Source organism: Pelmatolapia mariae, linkage group LG2 (genome assembly GCF_036321145.2).
Source record: "Pelmatolapia mariae isolate MD_Pm_ZW linkage group LG2, Pm_UMD_F_2, whole genome shotgun sequence".
NCBI classification, from domain to species: Eukaryota; Metazoa; Chordata; class Actinopteri; order Cichliformes; family Cichlidae; genus Pelmatolapia; species Pelmatolapia mariae.
In genome coordinates this window covers 9,103,868-9,126,461 of record NC_086228.1, presented here as the reverse complement: position 1 = coordinate 9,126,461, position 22,594 = coordinate 9,103,868, and the positions used below count along the sequence as shown (strand labels likewise).

General features: G+C 43.5%; 1 protein-coding gene across 3 annotated transcripts in view; it reads left to right on the top strand.

The window, feature by feature from the left end:
* Positions 1 to 11,224: 11,224 nt before the first annotated feature.
* Positions 11,225 to 22,594, top strand: part of htr4 (5-hydroxytryptamine receptor 4) — a 138,236-nt gene continuing 126,866 nt past the window's right edge. For 2 of the 3 annotated variants that reach the window (XM_063492679.2, XM_063492689.2), the window contains exon 1: positions 11,338 to 11,558. The gene's annotated coding sequence lies outside the window, so the exon portion shown is untranslated. The other variant, XM_065469733.1, reaches the window with a different exon arrangement.

Genomic DNA, 22,594 nt, shown 5'->3' with positions numbered 1-22,594 from the left:
GCTATCAATACATTTTTCAAAAAATGCCTCTTTGTGCAAAATGGGTTCAAAAACATAGATAACTGTGGGATACTGTTTGTCCGTGATTTGAACCGGGGGAACAAATCGTGGCAGGATCAGCCTGATATTATTTGTATCCCACTGTAACTTTACTGTATAAAGAGCTAACATCTCCAAAATGTCAGGAGTAGTTAGTCATTACAACAAGTGTTTGTGAACTAAAAATCAAGAATGTGGGATACTGTTTGTCCGTGATTTGAAGAGCCCAGCGCGTGCTCCCAACGAAGGGAAAACCAATTCTGCAGGGGAGACCTACCTTGGCACTTGTGCAGGAGAAACCAAAGGGAAGATATGCTTCACCATATTTTCTAGTCTTTGGCTTAGAATGAAGTTGGTTTGGAAACATATTCAGCGATGCTTCATCTCCTGCTTTGCGTTTGTGTGGGCACCCCGTGCTAGCAGTGTCCAAGCGTTTTGTTTTTTTTTCCCTTTTCACACCGCGCCCCCCCTGCAATGGCTCTGCGCCCCCCCTAGGGGGCGGGCCCCACACTTTGGGAAGCTCTGGGTTAGGGGGTTAGGGAAACCATTACGTCAATGAATAGCTGAACGGGCTTGTGTGTGTGTGAGCGTGTGTGTTTAAAGTATTCATTATTTACAGTCAGATGAATAAGACTGGATAAAGCTGTCCTTTTGAAATATTCATCCTGCCTGAAGCTAACTTGTGATGAGTGGTTATTAGCAGAGAGCTGCTCACAACCTTAAAACCTGTCGTAGAAACGCTGGTGTGAAATGACAAGAATTAGTTGTGACCCAGAAAGCTCTGGTGTTTGAAGTAATCTCGGTGAAATGGACCACAGACAGCCAGTGGTTCGCTCACGGTCTGCATCAGCTAAAATCTATTTCTGAAGAAGTCACAGCCAGGTCACAAATATGAATTTCATTTTCAGCAGCAGTGCTGACTAAGGCTGAAGCAGCCAGAGCTGGGTGGACGGAAAAGAGCTGCAGAAGGCAAAGCAAAAAGCTGCCATTGTGCACAGTGCGTGTGTTTGACGGACTAACTCATAAAACTCTATAGATATATTCAAATTTTGACTTTAATCGCCAAAGCATTCATACAGAGAGACAGGCCACACGCAAACGTGTTTTTGAAGCTGGAGCACAGGGGTAGGGAACTCCAGGCCTCAAGGGCCTGCAGGTTTTAGACGTGTCAGTTCATTTAAATGGCTAAATGACCTCCTCAACATGTCTTGAAGTTCTCCAGAGGCCTGGTAATGAACTAATCATTTGATTCAGGTGTGTTGACCCAGGGTGAGATCTAAAACCTACAGGCCCTTGAGGCCTGGAGTTCCCACCCCTGCTGTGGCGTGTCATTAATGTGGCGTGACAGCACTGCCTCCCCAGAGCTCAGAGCTCATCTCTCATGCATGCAGCTGCTGAGGTCACACATTCTGTGCTTTAAAACTTTAAAACTGCAATATTTCCAAAGCATAACCATTTTGGTGCCTGCTGACCTCCAACCCACCAACAAGCACTCTGACAGCGCAGACCTCACAGGGCATCTCGCTTGTCTGCACAGGATTTCCTTTTAAGGGAACACTTTTGTGTTTTCAATCTATTCATTTTTTAAACTAATTTTTAAACATTAGAGGCATAAGACAATTACTGTTGGTTAAAAATGAAGAAAAACCCAAACACCTGGTGTCTGAGAACATCATCGGGTCTCCATGTGAAGACAGAGCAGCTTCGCTGCTTCTTGGCTCTGACTCTAAACGTCGGTGGACACGTTTCATCCCAAACATCCTCCCTCTCAACGTGCTTTGATGGTGGAAGCTGCCACGTCAGTCCAAAGTCTCCCATCCCACACGTGTTGAACTTCCTTGACCTCTGGTCTCTTTTACTAATATTTACGAAACCGCTCAGTGACCCCTCATGCCCCGTGGAGGGGGTACAGTCATCATGAAAGAGAACACAAGAAACCTTTTCATCTCAAGAGGCTTTTTTCCTGTTCCTACTTTTTTTTCTCTTCCAACTTCAGTGTTTTAAGTTTTAGCACGTCACTGCTTTTTTATGTCATTCCCATCAGCTGGACCTGCCCACGGAAAGCGTTAATAAGACAACAGAGCTCACATTTGGTCACAATGCTTTAAAAATAGCTGTTATATCTGCAGATAGCAGATAAGTTACTGATTGTGCAGGCTGGATCATAAAAAGTATCATTTTAACTGATAGAGACTGGAATCTGGGTGAAGTATCACTAATGAGTCTTGATTGCAGTCTAGTCGTGCAGTTGTGCAGACCACAATCCTGCATCTAGACGAGGCAACAACCAAGCAGAGCATGCATACTCCTCTTGATGGCAGTAAACAGAAAATAAAGTGGGTTACAGGAAAAAGGCCCAAACATCACAACACTGTGAAATGAGGTAAGAGAGGAACGGTGACCACAGGAAGCCATTACACCCAACCACAGACATCCAGCTCCAAGTGATGTGGAGACATCAGGAGGATGAAAGTTGTTCTCTGCATCTCTTTCACAACTTCTCATGCCCTTTGTGTTGGTGTGGATCCTCGGTTCACTTTACGCACCCACAGCAGTCCAAGCCCACCTTTTCCATCACGATCAGCGTGGAGGTAAGGATCGGCGCTGATGTAGGTATGCAAGTGCTTAGACACAAATTTCAGAGCACATTCACACCATGATGCACAGCAGCAGAAGACTTTTCATCAAAGGCATTTTGATTAAAACAATTCAAAACAACAGGAGATATTAAACCGTTCAATAAAATAGCACTTTAATGAATCCAATTATCTCCTCAAACCGAACACAAGGTTCCCCTCAGATTCTGTACTCGTGATATGCGATCAGAATACCAGTGCTCGTGATTCTGCTCATCATGGGAGCACTGGATGCTGTAAGTACTAGTCCATAAAAAGAAAGTCTACATCACTTTCTGTTTTTAGATAATACTTAGGTTAGTGTTAGTCTCATCCACCACAGCCACCGTCATTTGGAAGACCTCTGCTGCGTCAGCTGATGGAGGAACTCTGATTCAAGCAGTAACACCGGCAGTGCTGTGGTTTGAATATGGATGTGCTTCAGCAGCTAACAGTTCAGTATTCAGCAGCACCTGTCAGGGTACCTGGCTCTGGTGACCCAGTGTTTATGTTTGGATTATCAATATTCTTTGATGTAGACTGTCTAATGGTCCTTTGTGTTTCTAGCTCCCCAAGTTATCTTTAGTATTTCCTGATTTCTAGTTCTTAGTTCTTGTTACTGTGCCTCCCCCCTGATCCTCGTGTCTCACCAAATCTGTTATGTTTTCATGTCTGTTCTTTCCCAGTCCCTATGTCAAGTCTGTGTCTCAGCGTGTGTCTCATGTTTCCTGTTTTACTTTGATAGTTCCTCGTCTTGGGTTAGTGTATTGTGTTTTGCCCGGTCTCATGTGTCTGTGTGTGATTAGTCCGAGTTGAGTTTTCTGTCGCTAGCTTCTTGTATTTCTTTCTCGTTCCCTGCTGTGTGTTTTGCCCAGCTGCCCGTTTAGTTCATGTGTTTCCTGTCATAACCCGACGGTTTTGCCTAGGGAAAGGACTCAAAAGCAGACTCACAGGTGAGCAGTTCAGGAAAAGCTTTATTTAACTCGGGAAGCCACGAAAGAGGGAAAGGTTTGGGAGGGATACTGAGGGACAAGCTGCCGACGGGTGTGGGGAACAACGAGGGGGAACCAACGGGGACGGGGGAACCAACGGGGATGGAGGAACCGTGGAGGGTCTATAAGGAGACGAGGAACAATAATTAAAACGAGATTATGAGTTATTGACTGGAGGGGATGACTGGAGATAGTAATTGTCCTTACTTAACAGGCCCGATACAGAGTGCACTGAGGAGGGGCGGTCCAGGGGAGTCGAGGCAGGCCGGGGGCAGGTAACCGAGCAGGAGAAGTAGCCAAGGATCACCAGGACAGGTGAGAACACTCCAAGCAGTTCGAGCCACGTCAACCTCTGTACACGGAGAGATCAGGTTACACCAGGAAAAAACAAGATCACGAGTTTAAGAAAACTAGAGGCCAAGTTACCGCCAGATGGCACACAACGAACTAGTGAGGCATGGTAGACTGCTCAGGGTTTAAGAAGCCCTCCTGCTGATTGCATGCAACGAGGTCCAGGTGGGATTTGGAAGGCTCCACCCCAAAGGGGAGGAGAGGGGACCAGCAGCCACAGATGGAAACTCCCAGGCACTCCCACGGACCATGACAGTTTCCCAGTTTGTTTTGTTCTTTTGGAGTCCAGCAATAAAACCGAGTTTTGAGTTAAATTCCTCCGGTGAGTCTGCATTTTAGGTCCTTTCCTGCCTGTCGCACACAGCAAACATGACAGCACCGCGCAGCAGCCTGCCTTCCATCAATCCAGCCACCTTCACACGTATGAGGAGTTTCTCCATCCATTCACTGATGGTTACAGTTGTCAGAGTGGTAACTACTCCAGCCTTAAAAAAGCCTCTCAGCTGAAGTTCTCTCTATGTACCTACCTGCTGTCTCCATCTGCCTCCTGTACCAGCCCTCTTCTCCACAGTCACAGAGACAAGCATTCACTGTGGAAAACACACCTGTGTGGAGGGAAGCTTACCTGTGGTTGACCTCACGTACCTGCCTCTCCTCAGCCCGACTGTTTCTTCCCGTGTCGATGGAAACCTTTCAAACCGGTAATCTGACTCTGTGTCCTATTTTGAGATCCTGAAATTTACTTTTATCGTGAAATCAATATTTTATTACAGAATTATTAAATTAGTTTTATGCACCATCCTCCAGAAATGATGCACTTTTACTTCAGTTCGTGAGTCAGCCTGACCCAGTTGTAACCAAAGAGGTTAAATTATAAACTGCACTAAATCAAACCTCTGTTTAGAACAAACTGGAGTTTGTGTTCACTTACCAAGGCGTCAGTCTGCCTTCATGAAGTCTAATCTTGACTGAGTTATCAGAGTCAGAGAACCAGAATGGCACTTAATGGATGATGATGAGGATGACATGCTCAGAAATGATCTGTGGCGGGATATGAGAGAGGGAGACGGAGACAGCAGAACGAGACGCTTTCCTCCTAAAACAAGCTTCGCTGTCTCCTGACTGATGTTAAAGTTTTGGCTGTGAGACAACCGGGACGCATGCAGGTGCTCTCTTCTGGCTCCTGTACCTGCCTTCGGAGCTCATCATCCTGCTGCAAGCAGGTATAAACTGTTGTGATTTGCAAGAACAAAAGAGTTCAGAGGGATGGTGAGTGCTTACACCTGATGGACGTGCTTGTTTGTGCTGCGAAGGACGCTGGGCGGGGCTAAAGCACAGTTAATAAAACCACCACAGAAAAACTTTGATTCGTATATCTGATGTTTAACAATTGTGTGAGCAGGATGTGTTTGTGACCAGCTTTAAGTCAACACAGCCCAGTTTGAGACCACAGAGCTCATTTCTCTGAGCGTAACTCCAGCTCTTCACATGCTGACTCAGAGTGAGCGGACGACTGTGTCGGTATTGTTTCTTTGCTCATTCTCATCGTTTGCCATCTCCGCTGAAAAATAGTGGGTGGGACCTCGGCTCGGCCTCGGGCCATCTATCCAGCTGTCATGCACCAGACGCCACTCGTCAAATATCGACAGACACAGAAGGATGATCTTTGTCGCTAGGCTGTAGTGTTATTGTTAATTATAGTTTGGCCTGAAGGTGGAAATCATTGTCATGCAGTATCTGGAAAGTTTGACACATGAGAAAATGATGTGCGTCGTTGTAGAGGCCTGTGGGTCTAACGTGATGTGCTTGTTGAGTTTTTCCTCCATTATTTGAAGAAATAAGAGACACCTGACCAGGAGCCCTCCTGGGTGCCCTGCAGGTGAGCTGCTTCAGGCATTTCGACCTGGAAAGAGGCCCCGGAGCAGAGCTGGGACATGCATGATGTGTCTCTGCTGGTTTGGGGACATCTCAGTGTCCCCAGGAAGAGCTGGGTGGAGTGGCTGGAAGAAGGAGGCCTGAGCTTCAGATTTTTTATTATTATAATTCTAATGCATTCCCTGACACTAAAACCACATTTTGTCCCCATAAGTGACTGTTGGTCCCCACAAGTATAGTAACATGCCAATTTTCTGTCCACGCAAAGATGTCTAAACATTTATACACACACACACGATGCAGGAGCATCGTCCGTCCCTAGAAAATAACCTGATATTACCGAGTAGACTCAGTTTAAACTAACAGATCAGCATCTTGAGTCTTAAGAAAAGACTCACACAGTGAGTCTCATTGAATGTTAACGTCATCCAGCTGTGAATAAAGTTTAGCTTCACTGAGGTCAAAACGTCATCACTGTGGACACACACACACAGAGTTTGCTCTGTGACCATAAAGGATTCAAATATAAGAGATAAAACATAAAAATCTTTGTGTCGTTTCCTGGGACTCGTTTACATGTTTTATTGAAAATCCCTCTGACCTGAATGAGTTTGACATCCTCCTGAAGTCACAGAGGTAACATCAGGATTAACTCTCAGTTTTTCCTAATGTATGTGTCTGTAGGAAATATATCCCTACGACAGAGACTACACACAGTTTCCCTTTGATTGAATGTTTTGACACTATGGTCTTCAGGTCCTTCTCTCTCTCTACTTGATCAGTTTTTATAGTTTTATGGTTAGACATGTTTTTTTTTATTCCCATTTATTTGTGTATGTTTTTCATTTGGTAACTTTGAGGGTTTTGAAAGACCCCTATAAATAAAATGTATTATTCTTTTTCTTATTGTTTTGTCTCGGCCCAAACCATCAGCAGACAGACGCTGTCTCTAAACGAGGTTTCAAAGGAGTTTTCTTTCTTTCTTCGTGTTTTTGTCCCCACTATAATCGAGTGACACTCACAGTGGATCTGTTGATTGGTGGGTTTACTCTGTGATGTTATCAGGTCTTCATCTCACACCATGATGCACCTTGAACTGCTGTTCTGAGTCATTTTATATGCATACGACAGAAATAAACCGCGGCGGCCTCGCATCACTGACAAACCAAAGATACCACAGCTGAACCGGTTTCACTGCAGGACGTTGATCTGATTAGCTGCACAGAAATATGCGGACATAATAAAAATATGTCACTGACACGTCATCTACTTTAAATATTTATTTTATTACCCTATTTTATTATCCATCTCTGACACATGGAAGGAATTATTTTAAAAAGAAGGCCCGAACATCACAGTTAGAAAGTAATGATCCCATAAACAAGGCCGTAACACAGAGCTCTGGGCACCGTGGGCTGTCTGTGGGCCCCTTCTGTTCCTAATCTATCTCACCATCGTTTTATTTTTCTTTTTTAACAAATAATTAAAGCAAGAGCTGTACAACAATATGCAGGAATTAGGGGCCATAATGAACCGCTCATAGACCATATTTAATAAAAATCTACGACTGCGCAGTTTGAAATCCATTTTAACAACAACAACAACAATAATAATACTAAAAACTGGAGTTAAAACAATGGAAATAACCCATACATCAAATAATAAACAAGTTTACAGGATATGAAATCAGTAAGAGGTTAAAGTGGAGAGAGTCTATGTTAAAGAGCAGAGGGTTCATTATTTGGAGGTCAAATAATTCAAACGTTGTAAATCTGAAACATTAACGAATGATGCTCACGTGCATTCCCCAGGTAACGCCGCCTGAAATGTTTTCTTGTTATCAAAGTCTCTGAAAGGACATTTAAAGACATTTAAAATTAATAAAACTATCAATAAAAGAGTGTAAATAAAAGAATTATCATTGTGAAAGTTTCACTAACAATCCAAATGTATTTGTGTTGATGAACTGACCGCACAGATACATGATGTTTTGTCAGTGATGTAGTAAGACATGAAAATGTTTTTGAGAGGAGGCTGTACTAAGACCTGCTGTTAAATAAAAGCCTCTGATGACCTACAAACATTTCTCAGTGTTATTCTAATTAAGGCCCATTGTAATATGTAAAATGCTGTGTCCTCAGAAATCCCTGCTGCACTCACAGCTGCTCCACCATACAGCAGGCTGAGTGGTGCCTGATGCTCAGCTCTATGAAACGCTTATCGATCGCTGTGGATGCTAATTTGCATCATTTGTGGGGCTGAAAGCAGGGGCGATTTTAGCCCATTTTTGGGGGTGCTGAATCAAAGCACCCCCAAAGATTTCTTACTTTTTTGACAATATTTGCTGTTTTTGTGACACACTACTAAAAATATAAAAGCATACAGTACTTGGTTGAGACGTAACATTTCAACAACAAAAGTATAGCTACCCCCCCCCCTCCCAAAATGGTTTGTTCCAGCTCGCCTCTCCCCTACTCTGAGACGCAGCGGAGCGGAGGTGTTAGTGCCTGGCTGAAACAGGACATATTAGTTACATTTAACCTGCAGTTACTCTTTATATAGTTAGGTAGGAGTCAGACCATGTTTCTTTTTAGCCGAAAAACATTACACCCAGGTAACCTGCAGTGTTGAAAACTTGTTTTCCGACGATGTTTGCTACCCTACAATCCATCCTGCTCTGTAGTAAAATCAGCGACATTTGACCGTCCTGTTGCTCCCTTTGAAATGTATACAGCCTATTTAAAATCTAAAACTTAAAATTGTCCGTAGCCTGCTGTTGTTACCACTGTCCTGTTTGAAATGGATACTAACTAGCTAACTGAATGCTGACTGAATGCCCATTAACCTTATAACTCCTGTTGTGTGTGTGTGTGTGTGTGTGTGTGTGTGTGTGTGTGTGTGTGTGTTTGTGTACAGAGAGACAGCCAGGTTCATAATGGATATAAGGAAGTTTTTTTCAAAAAAAGGAACATTCAGGTAAAAGGTAAAAGTGGTAAAAGTGTAAGATCAAATGATCCGTCAATAAAGGATAATGTTGGATCAGTGTTTCAATATTTATATCTTTTATTAGATGTTCATGTGGTTTGGTTATTTGCCTTTTGGTTGAAAGTACACTGAGAGAGGACTTTTCATTAGTGATCTTAATAGTATTTTTTTCATATTAATGTAATTTTTTTCATTTAGTTGAATACAATCTATTTGTGTATGATTGTCAGTCCAAAGAGGGAGAGAGGAGGAAAGAGGGGAATAGGAGGAGAAAGTACAAGGTCAGGAAGAACCAGGTAAGAAAACAGACAGGGAACAGTGACAGGCAAAACAGAAACTATTAAACTGACAAAGAGAAAAAACCTGATTTTACTCACACAATCAGGAAGTTGTGTTCTCCCTATATTAAAGCTGCTATACAGAATCTGCAAAACAAACTGGGTTGAAACATTTTTGACCTTCTTTAACAACATTCCAACATAACATTATCATTGATTGGGGAGATTAAAATTCATGATATATTTTTATGTGGTTCAGCCACAACTCTACTAAAACCTCAGCCAGTAATAGGTAGGCCAACTTTTGGACCGTCCAGTTGTCTGTATGACTGCCGCAGTACGTGCACCACATTTTCACACTATCAGAAAGTGCCAAACAGTGCCCTGGTGGAGTGAGGAGCTGTAAAGAGAAGCAGAGTGCTCTGTTTATACTCTAAAAATGTTTTAAGCTAGCTTGTTTCAAAGATTCTGTACTGCAGCTTTAAATGTTTTCCAAAAGCACACATACACTTACCTCATCAGTGTTTCTCAAACTTTTTACAGTGTGTACCACCTGAGAAAATGCCAAGCTCTCCCAAGTACCAAGCATGAAACTCATAAATCTTACAACACAAAATTAGTATTACTAAATTAGTCAAATTAGTATCTGCAGTAAAGATTTTTTCATACATTGTATAAATTCTACCACAGGCAAAGTTGCCTCCATTTTTATATTTTTTAATTAATATTTTGTAATAATTTATTTGTAATAACCTATTCTGTTTTGGGAGTATTTTTTATATATCTGTATTATATTATACATACTCATTAAAAGTGAATCTCTGTCCAAAAAATGCACTCAGTTTACTTTTTACTCACTATGAGCATCATTCATTATTCTCCCGCAGTAATTACGGTTAGGATATGTATTTTTTTTTTATTCCAATCCATTCTTCTTTTGCAGCATTTAAATAAACTTTATCAGATTTGATGGTTTTGTTACAGACTTTTCAAAATTTGGGGATTAAATTGTGTTAAAATGTACAGTGACAAAAACAGTGATGTCATGTTTTGTGACGAGGATCCAGGCACAGAGAGACTTGATGAATTTAAGAATCTTATGATTTAATGAAGAAATTTGCAGACTTGCACAGAGATGGTAAAATTATGATGACTGATAACGGAAACGAAGACAACAGACGACGAGGACAGGGAGGAACAGGGGTTTAAATGCACCAAGGAGACAGTCAGAGAGAACTCAGGACAACTGGAGACATTTAAGGATGCAGGGACTGACAAAGACAGGGAAGAAGTCTCATTGTGACGAGTAAAGTTTATCTTACCTGGCTGGGCAGCTCTCTGGGTGCTCAGCACCCCCAAAGCTCTGATCCTAGAATCGCCCCTGAAAGTGACATCAGAGCCTCCACCTTTCTGTGGAACAAAGTCCAAAAAGCTCAGCCACCCGGACGAATTATCGCCTCCACCCAGCAGGCTCTGTGTGCAAAAGTGACGTAAAATTTGGCTTCCGTCCACCGACGTCTTCAAGGTCAACTTCATGATAGATTGGTGGGGGGCTTTTTTAACTTAGAAACTACGAGCGTGTGCTGTGTGACGTCAGCATAGGTCAATCGACTTATCTGAGGGTCAAAGCGATAATAATTTTTTAAAACTGTGTTTCTGCCTTTGTTTATTTTTACCCCAGAAAGAGTTTGTTTAAAGTTGGTTCACAAACACTTTTTAAAGACTGTCCACAGACACAGAATAAGAAACATTACACTCTAATATTGACAGCGATCACATGGTAGTCGATCCCACTATGACCCCTGACCCGTAAGGATCATGTTAGGTCAAGGTCAGGCTTGGTCTCTCTCGCCCGATCACGTCATCAGGAACGACCAAACGGATCACGTTTGTCAAGTGACGAAGGTGGGGATGTGAGTGGGGGGCAGGCTTCCCTCGGCTGAGGCCTGAGGAGGAGGGACCAGAACGCAGCGGGTGGAGCGGGTGGATGTTCTGAGTTCAGCTCCGGCTGCGCGCACTTCTCCAGCCTCCTCCACCTGTCTGGCCCTTTCTCCGGCTCTCCGCGTCGGACGCGCATCGCCTTCTGCGCGTCCCCGCGGGTCTGCGCTCCTCGGTGCTCGTGGCTGTGAGCTCGGAGTGGAGCAGAGTGACCGTGGCTCGTGGGGATGTGGTGACATGCTCGCGCAGGAACGGTGAGTGAAACGTCTCGCTGTGTTCTGCCGTGACCTCCGCGCGCACACGGAGGAAGCGCGCAGGGATGACGTGTGTGAGGGAGTCGGAGCTCTTTGGCCGTGGAGCGATGTCACGCTCAGATTTCTGCGAGTTTCCGTGTGAAACGCAGACGTGATCACGCAGCGTGGATTACTCACCTGTCTGCGGACACTGATCGGTAACGGACTGTGAGTGCAGCGGAACCGGATCCTGTAAGTTAGCGCGTCTGAACTGCGTGTCCCTGATTGTTGGTTCTGAGTGTGGGTCCGTTTGGATTCGCGTGATTTGGGGAGTGTTGGGTTGATCCTGAGGTGACACATTCACCTGCTTCTACCTCTGACTCTTCATGTTGAATGAGCAGAGGGTGTGAGGCAGTTTTTAAAGGACCCCCGTGTGCAGGCAGAGTCAGGCTCTTCCTTCACTCTTGTCAAACTTGGACTTGGCTGTTTTTCCTTCTGCGCACTCTGCTGTTATCGTCGTTATTGTGTAACGTTTATGGCTCTGCAGGGGATTGGCACGACTCGATCAAAGGTGCAGGTTTGGAGTGTTAGTGTCAGCTGCTGTGGCCTCGGTGTGACCGGGTTCCTCCTCGGGTCAGCCGTCAGCGCAGAGCCGCTCAGACCGGCTGATTCCCTTCCTATTCCAGTGTTCAGCCTTTTCTCCTCATGGTGATTAGACTGTGCCATTTCCAGCGAAGAGTCTTCTCCTCACCAGCTCCTCTTCTTACTTTAAACTTTGTTGGGAGGTTTTAGTCCATCAGAGGGCAGAGTGTAGACTCGCAGCAGCAGAGACCCTACCCACCTCATCCACATGTTTGCGCTCCAGCCGCTGCTCCGTCTTGCTGAGCGTTAAGTGTTTGAGCGAGTGTGCTCAAAGCATTGAGAGTCATGCTGTGGTGGTGGAAGTATGGCAGCTGATCTTTTCTGTGCAGTCTGTCAGTCCAGATGTTGATACTGAATGGTGTGATGTTAAAGAACAGCAGGAGATGAAGGTTCAATATCTTAGTTCAGTGGGAGTGTGGCAGATGTTTGTGTTAGGATGACTCGTAGAAGAAGAACTTTGGCTCAAACTATACGTATATAGTGCGCTGATGATCTTAACACAATGCCGAGTGAGTAGAGCGAGTGTTGTCGGTGTCATTTCCCCGACTTTAACCTTGTACAGATGCTGTAACAGCTGCTGACTGCTGCAGTTAGTAGGAAGGACAGGTGTACGTACATTTATTTGACACTCTTACTGTCCTGTCTTACTCTTTTCTGTACTTTTACTCCTTTCATGTCAGAGTTCTTAATCCTGCAAAAAAAGCTTTGAATTGTTGTCTGATTTCTAAAGTCAGGGAAAAGTCTTCACATTCAGACAAACGAGACGAGTGCAACAATCTCGGCAAAGCTGGGAATAAGACCGCTGCAGCTACAGATCCCCAGAAATATGTCAGTGCATGAAAAATAACAGCAGACATGACGTCACATGGATATGCATACATTTAAAAACAGACGTTTTTCACTGGGCCCTGCACTCAATAAGTGTTTTTTAATTCTTTGTCTGTTTTCACTGCCTTAAAGCACAATCAACCTACACAGGTTTCTATGGTTTCATCCTCTGCATTAAGCACATTGAGCTTGCATATATGAAATGTGCTAAATAAATAAAATTGCCAGCATCATGATATGTTTTTCACGTCACTATCGATAAATATGATGAAGTAAATTGATTAAGTAAGTAAGTAAGTAAGTTTCTGATAAATATAAAGGTTTCTTTTTACTGCTGGTTAAAAAGGTTTAAATCTTTATTTTCTGTCAGAAGTCGAACATGATAAAATGTAGAGCTGCATTTTAAAGAAAAATCAAAGACATAAAATAATGATTAATACAAAAAAGTCGAACTAAAATTGTTATTTTTGTGTGTCCAAATGTTTGAAATAGAGCCAAACAGGAAACACGTACTTATTTAAGAATCATTCTCATGTAAGAGCATGACACTGACACTCAGGTGTGGAGCAGCCCAAACATTAGCGCCTGTGCTCTTCCTCTGGCTCTGTCCCAGCCGCATTATTGGTTCAGCTCGGTGCTGTTCTCTTTGTCACCGGCTGTTTGTGCTGTCTGTCAGAACATGCATGGACGAGCTCTGTCCACTTTATATCGACTATGTTTCATGTCTCTACTGCACGATAATGAATCTGATGGGTTTTTCTCCCAGCTCTGATGTTGGTTCACAAACACTTTATGAAGGCCCTTATGGAGGATAACACACAGGCTGTTAACAAATAAACATGCACGTGTGTGGTCATCTGAACAGTCTGCACGTCTAAGTGGGAAAGTTAGTGAACGCACAACACTGTCTACGGTGTGTGTGGCTGCTGAAGCTGTGTGTCTGTACTGTGAGTGTGGCTAAAGTCTAAAGAAGAGCTTTAATGTGACCCGTTTACCATCTGTGTGACCAGAATGACCAAATGCAACAGTCCAGGAGGTTGGATCAATCTCTCTCCCTCTCTCTCTCACACACACACACACACACACACACACACACACACACACACACACACACACACACACACACACACACACACACACACACACACACACACACACACACACACACACAGCATTTGCTGAGGATCAATAGCCGGTTGTCTCTGTGACGTGGTCGCTGTCTGCCTCCACCTGTGCTGTAGCTTCACACCTGGCAGGCTGACAGCAGAGCTCTTATGAGCCTAGCTGCATAATTAATTGGATTAAAATCACACTTTTGATCAATTACAACATTTGCATGTTGATGAGATGTATTTTCAGCCTCCTGGGCTCTGGAGGCAGCGGTTACGTGTTTCATGTGTGAGGCAGGAACAAACGCAGTAACTAAATCAGCTTCACTGTGAGGTGAGAAATCATAAAAGGCGCACAGTTGTTAATAGTAATGATGATTTACGATGCCAATAAAAGTGACTGTAATTAACTGTGAAACCTAAACTGTGGCCCTGCGATAGGAGCTGGGGGGCTTCCTCCATATGTTGTATTGTGGCTGTGACATTCATTAACCCGGCTGATGTGTTATCGCTCTGGCTGTTTATTGATATTCAAACCACTCGATGTAAGACGTCTTGTCAATTTTGCACAGTGAAAAAGAAACCTGGAGGATCTGCTCTACAGCAGATCTAAGAGCGTCCCTTACTGTGTCTCGATGTACGCAGAGTAGAAGCAACAGTCATTAACAGACTTTGATTAGTCGATTCCTTAATAAGCAACTCCTTTTTATTAGAGGTGGTGATTATTGAAAGACCCAGCAGCTGTGGGAGGGGCCACCACTTTGACTCATTTTACTCATGTGGAGTTTATCATAAGCACAGCTACCCGCTGCATCCACAGTGTCGGGCTCCAGGACATGGAGTGGGTCTGTTTTCTTTCAGTCGAGTGGTTACGCTCCCTAAATTTATGTCTCAAAGCAACACAGCACATGAGATGCCACAACGCTGCTTTAAATAATGGAAACATTGAAAATACTCCCAAAGAAAAGAGCCCAGCTAAAACAAACGAAAGATGAAGAAGATCACGAGCCCTAAACTCGACCTGGAAACCAAAGAAGAAGAAACCAGAACAGTACTGTGGGTAACTGCCCTCCACCACAGCAGCAACAGAAACATGACAGTGCTGATGGAGATCAGGTAGCAGGAGAGAAGGACCAAAGTGCCATGCTTTTATACACATCCATCAAGCTTCGGCAACCAATCAGCACTTAGAAAAAATCAAAGGAGAGAGAGAGCGAGAGAGACCAGTTAATATGGAGGACAACAAAAATCCCAGAAGACGATGAGTGGACCAACGTCCTGAGTATGATGGAGGTCAGCTGCTGGTGGCAGAACCTCCACCCAGACCTGCAGCAGTATTAACTATTAGCATCAGATTCAGTATTACAAACATCCAGTGCAGGTTAGGGTTAGTGTTGCACTCTCTGACAAATATATTCACAATGCACAATGACATACTGGTGTATGTCATACTGGTGACATACTGGTGTATGTCATTGTGCTCTAAATTTGCAGAAGAAACTAGAAGAAGTTGGACCATAAAGAGGCATTTTAAAGTCCAGTAACTGCACGATGTTTAGATTAGATTAGATGAAACTTTATTAATACCTTGGGTGGGTTCCTCTGGGAAATTCAGTTTCCAGTAGCACAGCACCGACAGAAGTTGCATGTTACAGATACAATAAGGGGAATGAGAGTAAGGTTATAAGCATAAATATACCATATATACACATATACACACATATAAATACAGAATATATCATATGGATAAATAGGATTGCACATTTGAGTGAGTATATTGCACAGTGATTATTGCACAGTCGAATATAAGAAAAAAAATATTGCAAATATTGCACAGTGTAAAAAAACACTACAGCTCAGTTGTTCTCGCCCTCCTTTGTCCCCCTGTTTCCCCTCCCTCTCCCCTCCAGTGAGGAGTTTAATACAATAATGCAATTCCTAGTAGATCCTACTAGTAATTAGCCTCTACTAGTAATTACTGGCCTATTTCAAAATTGCCATTTATAAGCAAATTACTAGAAAAAATTGTAGAAAATTAATTCAGGTCCTTACTATGCAGATTATAGATTGTTGACCCTTTTCAATCTGGCTTTCAAAAGCAGCACTCCACTGAGACTGCTCTCTTAAGGGTCTATAATGATCTATTAATCCCTTCTGATGCAGGGAATTGTTCTGTGATCATTTTGCTTGATCTCAGTGCAGCCTTTGATACCATTGACAACAAAGTCCTACTTAACAGACTGAAGGTTTGGCTGGTATATATGGATCTGCCTTAGACTGTTTTTTTCCTACTTATCAGATAGGACCTTTTCTTTTAGGACTGACAGGTTCACCTCTAACATTGTCCCCCTAACCTGCGGGGTTCCACAGGGCTCAGTTTTGGGTCCATTTTTATTTTCTTTTTATATGCTTCCTTTAGCTGGCATTATCCAATCTTTTAGTGACATTTCGTATCATTTCTATGCTGATGATTCAACTGCATATGTCCTCAGCCTCATCAGCTGCATAGGCTGTCCACCCTAGTCCAGTGTTTAACTCTGATTGTTTTTCAAACAGTTACCTTGTTTTAAACACAAATAAGACCGAGAACATGATTGTAGCTCCTCCTGAACTACATTCTAAAATCTTTCAGGTTCTTGCCTCTTTCTGTCCTTCTGCCAAGTCAAATATTCAAAATCTTGGAGTAATATTTGATTCTTCTCTGGGCCTTGACTCACATGTAAAATCTTTTCTCGTTCCTGTTTCTTTCATTTAAGGAACTTTCTAAACTGCGACATATGATCTCCTTAGCTGAACTGGAAAAAATTGTTCATGCATTTGTGTCATCGCCTTTAGATTATTGTAATGCCCTGTTTACCAGCTTGGACAAATCATCTAGTAATATAAGCCTCCAAGCTATACAAAATGCAGCGGCCAGGCTACTGACACGTTCTAGCAAGCGAGCTCACATTACTCCTATTTTATAAATTTTTTACATTGGCTCCCAATAGATTTTAGAATTCGTTTTAAATTCTTGTTTTAACACACAGGGCACTGAATGGCCAGGCCCCAGATTATTTATCCAAGCTTCTTACAAAATACACTGCTGCTCGTTGTCTTCGCTCACAGACTGGTTGTACACGACTGAATACGAAAGGGGACAGAGCCTTTCAGTCTGTGGCACCAAGGCTGTGGAACAGTCTACCACCACAACTATGTTTGGTTGACTCTGTGGAATCCTTTAAAGAACAGTTATAAACTTTTCTGTTTAAAAAAGCCTTCTGTTGATCAATGCGTTTTACATTTTTTTTTTAAATTTTTTTACATTTAACCTTTTGTGTTGCTTATGTTGTCTATTTATTACTTTTTTATTTATTTATTTTTATCCTTCGTGTACAGCGCTTTGTGACTGCTGTGATGGGTCACCCAGGGTCTCTTACACAGACAGCGTCATCCTCACAGAGGGTCACTCCTGACCAGAGCCTGCTGCAACCAACTGCACTTTAAGAGACCGAGCAGAGCACCCGCACACTGTGCCACAGCCTGAAACACTTAAGCCATAGAAGGAAATGTCAAACCTGAAGCTCCTAAACTTGTTTCATGGGGAAACACAGGAGCACAAAGATGTGCGTGGATGCAGAGCACGATGAGGATCGAGTGGAAGGTTGATAAAATCCTGTAAAGGTTGTTGTAAAGACAGCGCTTCACTTCCTGTTTGCTACAAATTCTTTTAATGTGGTTGGCGGCAGGAGAGGTCACGCTCATTTCAAATTAAAAAAAGACAAAAACTCGAGAAAGTTATTTGGCTGTTTGTGTTTCCACAAAATATCCAAAAATGGTGTAAAGAAAAAAGCTTTCCCATGTTGTTGGTCCCATTGTGTGCAGTGTGTAGGGTATTATTGTCATGACCTGTTAAACTGTTGTGCGTTCAGAGGTAACAAAAGGACAATTAGAAACAAAAACTGGCAGAAGGAGGAGGATAATAAAGAGGCATAATGAAGCAAGCAGGGTTAAAGAGAGAGTCACACAGAGACAGAGAGGCGGCGAGGGAGACGATTGGGGCAGCTAGAGTTCACGAAAAATACAAAAGGGGACACGGATGTGAAAGAAAAAGAGCACGGAGGGCAGGAGAGGTGAGGGCGGGGAGGTGCACTGTGGGAGACAGAGGGTATTTATTTTAGGTTAACCTCAGACACTCCGCTCGACAACCTCACTTACACTGCGAGACGCTTCATGACAACCTGCCTAAAGCAGCTTGTCATGCTGCTGTGCGTGTGTACTGTATATGGTTCTTATTTATTACATTGTTGTTATGATTGTAGTTATTCTTGTGTGACTCGTTTTCTGGGTGTCGTGCCTGACTCACACGAACACGTTTCTTCTGATGAACGCACCGGGAGCAGCGAGGGATCGAACCACCAACCTTCTGATTCCTGAGCCTCAGTATAATGAATCCAGCTGCTGGATGAATAAAAGGACTTGTGAATGCGGGTTAGTTGGACGTTGCTCTTCGGCGTGTTCTCCTCTGGCATTCAGGAGGCTAACCTCACTGAATCAGTCTCTCTGTTCATGTTACAGCTCTGCAGAGACATAAATCTCAAAGTTCAAGCTCAGGGATGGTGTCAGAGAATAAAAGCGGACGACTTTGAGGAGGAGGCCTTTGGCTTGCGTTGCTGATCAGTGAAAGAAATAAAGTGTGACAGAGAGGATCCCTGCAGGATGCACTGGGCGACTTTGAGTGTCCTCAGTGTTGGCGTGCTGCACAGCTGCATGAGCTCAGGTACTCCAAGTCTTTATGTGGACTGATTTAATGCTCCGAGCTGTTATATTCTGATCTCTGCTTAGTTTTATTGATCTGTTTGTTCAGTTATCACACGTGGAGGTGAACTCAGTGAGCTGGTACACTCTAAGTCAGTCCAGATAAGAAAGTCAGCAAAATTCCCCAAATGTGAGAAAGCAAATGTCGTCTCTCATCATTTATGCATCAGGCTGCTCCAGTCTGCATTCACCTTCAATAAGACTCAGGCCATTTGTTCCAGCTGAAGCACACAGGAAGACTCCGGGGTCTGTTTGCTTTCCTGCATCGCTGTTTCACGTTAGAGTCGTTGCTGCTGACGCGTGTCTGTGCCGGATCTGCACACGTTAAGTGCTTTTTTTTGGGAGAGCCTGAGGTGGATGCTTTTTGAGTAGCATGATATAATTCTGCTTCTGTTTGGATTTACACTGTCCTTGCCGTCTTTGAATGTGGAGAAAAGAAAGTCGTAGATCTTGTTGTCATTTTTAGGGGGTGGGCGGAGACTCTGAGGGACTTGTTCCTGTCCACTTTAATGATGCCGCAGGAGCTTCAGAGCTGCCATTCCTTTGTTTGGTTCACTTTGAGCCTTTAAGTCCTTTTTAAATCATTGAACAGGTGTGTATGTGATTTTAAAAAGCAGCTGTTGTTGCAGATTTAACATCTTTAATTTTGACTCTTTTTCTCTTTTCTGATTTGATTCTTTAGTCTTTGTTTTGCTTGTGTTTCAGTGCTGCTGTCTTTGACTCAGATATTCTGATACTGTTGTTCAGCAGTGGTAAAGGTAAAGGTTTACTTGAGGGCGTGCTGCTCCGGTCATTGATGAACTAGGACTGTGAGTGCACCGAGGGTGATTTAGGATGTTCACTGGTTCCTGAGAGCTGATTGTGATTTCACAGGTGCACAGACCCTGCCGCTCATTCTCATTTAAAGTTGCATGTACTGATATAATGTGCACACATCATTAGAGCCCGTCCTGTTCCTGTAAAGCGTCTTTAGCTGTGAGTCAGAAACGACGGCCTGAGACACCATCGTGTTTCCTAAAGCGAGGTTTGAGAGCAGCTTCCTCCTGCCACGTACGCGGTGATGTGACCCAAGTAGTGATCCGTGATCCACACTCCATTTCTGTTCTCTCAGGACAGCGAGCTGAGATTCACCCCAAAAACCAAGCAGAGCAGAGCAAAATGGATCTCAAGTGGGGGTGGAGGCTGCGTAGTGTAGGAGTCTGGAGCAACGCTGAGCAACAGAGAAGCTGGAAGTTCGGTCAAGGATGTTATCACACAGTCGGCTGCTGTTTGCTGTTTTCTTTTCAAAGCAGCTTTAATGAACTCCTGCAGGAAACATAAAAAATTCAAACTATGTGACACAGCAGCAGCACCGGAAGCTAAAAACTGACATATTTGGTGTAAACTGAGCCGACGGTTTACTCAGAGGCTCTAAAAAGCCAGGAGTCAAGCGCTGAGCTTCATGCTATTTATTTGTTACAAACATCCGAGCCTTTTGTGAGAGATGATGTGAGTGATGAGATGGGTGTACTGTAGCCCGTTTAAATGTGTGCGAGGAGCCGCTGCTTAAACTCCTCCCTGACAGCTGTTTATAACCGCGGGGTCTTACTGGCAGAAAGAGGGCAGCAGCCGGGAGGCAAGAGCAGCTATTTCAGCATCTTCCTCTTCTCGTGGACAGCATAGAGGAAAATGTAGAGATGCTGCAACTAAATTTCAGAGTTGGTGCACGTAAAGATGAAAATGAAATGTAGATCTGTTTTGCTGTGAGTTATGTGGCTGTGCAAACCCCCAAAAGCTTAAACCTGCACAGGTAACCTGATGAAATCACAACCTGATGAGCACAAACATTAATCTTGAGGCTGTCACACAGCCACATGCAGAGTTTCTGTGTTAAAAGCCGAGTTTGGTGGATTGTGCAGCGCCGTGCTCTCCGGGGCTTTCTCATTTCACATTTGGCTTTGGGAGTGAGGAAGAAGCTGCTGCTGTCTAATAAATAGTTTGGAAGGGAACATGAGAAAAGAGAAGCCTGGAGCGGGGCGTGTTTACACGATGGCATGAGTGTGTGTGTGTGTGTGTGTGTGTGTGTGTGTGTGTGTGTGTGTGTGTGTGTGTGCTGGTCACAGAGGCTGGAATCGGGTCTCAGTCACAGAAACGTAAACGGTGCAATCACAGCGTGCGGCTCAGTGACGTCACCGGAAACATCATGGTGTACAGCAGTGATCAGTGAGGACAGTGTTTACTGTCACATTCTAAGGGCAGCATACAAACAGGATGAAGCAACGACACAACAAAGTCGAACTTAATGATAATTTGCATTTACAGATATCATATTGGTTTTTAATAATCCTGCCTTTTTGTCAGGTGGCGTTACACACAGTGACCTGAAATCGTCACATGGTCAAATGATACTGTTCCAATAGAAGCAATGGGATTAAGATCAAGAGTCTATAATCATACGCTGGTGCTGGTTTTCCACGAGAGTTCTTCCTCCCGACAGTCGCCAAATGCTGGAATCACCTTTAATAATTCCAGTTTTACCTTTTATGACATCACAGATGACCTTTTTCATGAACTGACCCAAATAAATCAAAGCAAACAGAATCAAATGGCAGGGCTGCTCAGATCAACGATTCAGACTTTATTCGCACGACGTTTCATGCAGGTCGGCGAGGTTCGAAGAGCTTCACACATTATTCACAAGCTGATAAGACATAAGGAGAAATCCTGAAAAAACATCAATATGTAACCGTTCAAACACAAAATATCAGTGAATCAAACAAGTACGGTAAGAGCCAATAAAGAATAAATGAATGAAATTCACTAAAAACCAATTACATCATAAAATAGAATAAAATGTGAGTGAGTGAGTGAATAAAATGATGCAGTGTCGGGTTCAAATCATGAAGCAACGATTAAAATATCTGTTACGTTAAAGAAGGTAATAAAGTAAGAAACTGGGCTGGAGAGGAGAGGTGGGCTCTGAGCTGTGTCTCTGTGGAAGCAGCGAGGCCCTGGCCATGTCTGAAGCTGTAAAGTTGAAATCGTTCAGCTGGTCTTTGATTTGTTCCCCTAAACAAAAACATCTGGATTCATGTGTGGCTGAAACATCTGGCCTGTCGCGTTCATGTGTGTTGGAATGGAAGAGAGGACCAAACGCAGGACTCGCAGGCTAGTTGAGAGCAAGCACGGTGTTTATTATAAGGACAGGATGAACTGAACTGAGTGACTGAGCTAGACTGGAAACACACACGAGGAATCGACGATGATGAGACAAAGAAGTTAGGGAAACTCAGGGCTGAAATACACTGGATAATGGTGATGAATGGAAACACGTAAGAACACAGCTGAACTAAAGACACAGGAAGTAGAACTGAACATAGTGCACAGAGACAAAAGGCCAACACAATAAAACACGGGGTCAACGACCCAGGAAGCCTGATACAGCCGAGTCTCTGCAGTCTTAATAAATGTCCTAAAATAACAAAACCTTGTAACACCTGCACAAACAGCAGCTGACATCATCCACTCAATATAGCATGAATTCATCGGGTTTATTTCTTTATGGATGTAGTTGTCTTAGTCTGGATTTAAAAACCTCCTTAAGCTCAGTTACAGACATCACAAATTCACTTTGAGGGAGGTTACAGTGTGCTGCCCAAAGTACTGTACCCTAAAGCTTTTATTCATTTAGATCAGGAAAACCAAGGGAGAGAGAAGACGGCATGACCGCAGAGGACAGACAGGTGAGGAGGAATGCAGGTATACCTGGGAACGGAGCTGGGACCCTGTCCATGCTGTAACTGACAGCCTGTGGCGTGCTGTGGATGCTCGCTGGGATCAGGAGAAATATTTTAGTTTGTGGCGATCAGAAGCCGGACTCAGCGAGCACCAACACAGACGGTGAGAGTCTGTGTGTGCTGAGACAGCAAGGCC